General features: G+C 47.2%; 1 protein-coding gene across 1 annotated transcript in view; it reads left to right on the forward strand.

Annotated features, from left to right (window-relative positions):
• The window catches only part of LOC111981400 (rho GTPase-activating protein 23-like), a 93475-nt gene that overhangs the window by 89708 nt on the left and 1489 nt on the right, over nt 1–2278 (forward strand). The gene's annotated exons all lie outside the window — the stretch shown is intronic.

The raw sequence follows: 2278 nt of genomic DNA on the forward strand, positions 1-2278 counted from the left end.
TCCCCCGCCCTCCATTTGGCAAATCTGACCATAATTATATCCTCCTGATTCCTGCTAACAAGCAAAAACTAAAGCAGGAAGTACCAGTGACTCACTCAATACGGAAGTGGTCAGATTGCGCGGATGCTACGCTACAGGACTGTTTTGCTAGCACAGACTGGAATATGTTCCGGGATTCATCCAATGGCATTGAGGAATACACCACCTCAGTCATCGGCTTACTCAATAAGTGCATCGATGACGTCGTCCCCACAGTGATTGTACGTACATATCCCAACAAGAAGCCTTGGATTACAGGCAAAATCCGCATCGAGCTAAAGGCTGGAGCTGCCGCTTTCAAGGAGCGAGAGACTAATGCGGATGCTTATAAGAAATCCCGCTATGCCCTCAGACGAACCATCAAACAAGCAAAGCGTCAATACATGATTAAGATTGAAACATACTACACCGGCTCGGACGCACGTCGGATGTGGCAGGGCTTGAAAACTATTACGGACTTCAAAAGGGAACCAAGACGCGAGCTGCCCAGTGACATGAGCCTACCAGATGAGCTAAATGCCTTTTATGCTCGCTTCGAGGCAAGCAACACTGAAGCATGCATGAGAGCACCAATTGTTCTGGATGACTGTGTGATAACGCTCTCGGTAGCCGATGTGAGCAAAACCTTTAAACAGGTCAACATTCATAAAGCCGCTCGGCCATACGGATTACTAGGACGTGTACTCAAAGCATGCGCGGACCAACTGACCAAGTGTCTTCACTGAGTCTGTAATACCTACATTTTTTAAGCAGACCACCATAGTCCCTGTGCCCAAGGAAGTGAAGGTAACCTACCTAAATGAGTACCGCCCCGTGGTACTCACGTCGGTAGCCATGAAGTGCTTTGAAAGGCTGGTCATGGCTCACATCAACAGCATCCTCCCAGACACCCTAGACCAACTCCAATTCGCATACCGCCCCAACAGATCCACAGATGACGCAATCTCAATCGCACTCCACACTGCCCTTTCTCACCTGGACAAAAGGAACACCTATGTGAGAATGCTGTTCATTGACTACAGCTCAGCGTTCAACACCATAGTGCCCACGAAGCTCATCACTAAGCTAAGGACYCTGGGACTAAACACCTCCCTCTGAAGTGGAGCGTTTCAAGTTACTTGGTGTCCACTATCATGGTCCAAACATACCAAGACAGCCGTGAAGAGGGCACGACAAAACCTTTTCCTCCTAAGGAGACTGAAAAGATTTGGCATGGGTCCCCAGATCCTCAAAAAGTTTTACAGCTGCACCATCGAGAGCATCCTGACCGGTTGCATCACCGCCTGTTATGGCAACTGCTCGGCATCTGACCGTAAGGCACTACAGAGGTAGTGCCATCCAGGACCTCAGCTTCCTGCCATCCAGGACCTATATAATAGGCGGTGTCGGAGGAAAGCCCATAAAATTGTCAGAGACTCCAGTCACCCAAGTTATAGACTGTTCTCTGTTCTCTGCTACCGCACCAGACAATTAACATTGACCTCCCCCCCTCCCTTTTGTACACTGCTGCTACTCGCTGGTTGTCTGTTACCTATGCATAGTCACTTAGCCCCCACCGACATGTACAGATTACCTAAACTAGCCTGTAACCCCGCACACTGACTCGGTACTGGTGCCCCCTGTATATAGCCTCGTTATTGTTATTCTTATTGTGTTACTTTTTATTATTACTTTTTATTTTAGTCTACTTGGTAAATATTTTCTTCTTCTTGAACTGCACTGTTGGTTAATTAAGGGCTTGTAAGTAAGCATTTCACGGTAAAGTCTACACTTGTTGTATTCAATGCATGTGACAAATAAAGTTTGATTTGATATGTTTTGCACAGAGACAGACACTGCATGAACAAGAGCTTAKGGGACACTTTGAGCATTTGGCAGCTTCCATTCACACAAACAACCACACRTGCACACCAGAGGAGGCTGGTGGGAGGAGCTATAGGAGGACTGGCTCATTGTAATGGCTGGGATGGAATAAATGGAACGGTATCAAACGCATCATACATATGGAAACCACATGTTCGACTCTGTTGCATTTATTCCATTTCAGCCATTACAATGAGCCCGTGTTTCCTCACCCAACTCCACCCTTCCTAATACCTGTGTCATTCTGGTTTCCTGGAAAGAGGTAGATGTTCTGTGAACAGGTGTTTAGGTTGCCATGGAGCTTTGTTCCCTGGGTGACATTGTCTGTATGGGCCTGGATATCAGTGTTTAGGTTGCCATGGAGCTTTGTTCCCTG

This window comes from Salvelinus sp. IW2-2015, linkage group LG20 (genome assembly GCF_002910315.2).
Source record: "Salvelinus sp. IW2-2015 linkage group LG20, ASM291031v2, whole genome shotgun sequence".
Taxonomy (NCBI): Eukaryota; Metazoa; Chordata; class Actinopteri; order Salmoniformes; family Salmonidae; genus Salvelinus; species Salvelinus sp. IW2-2015.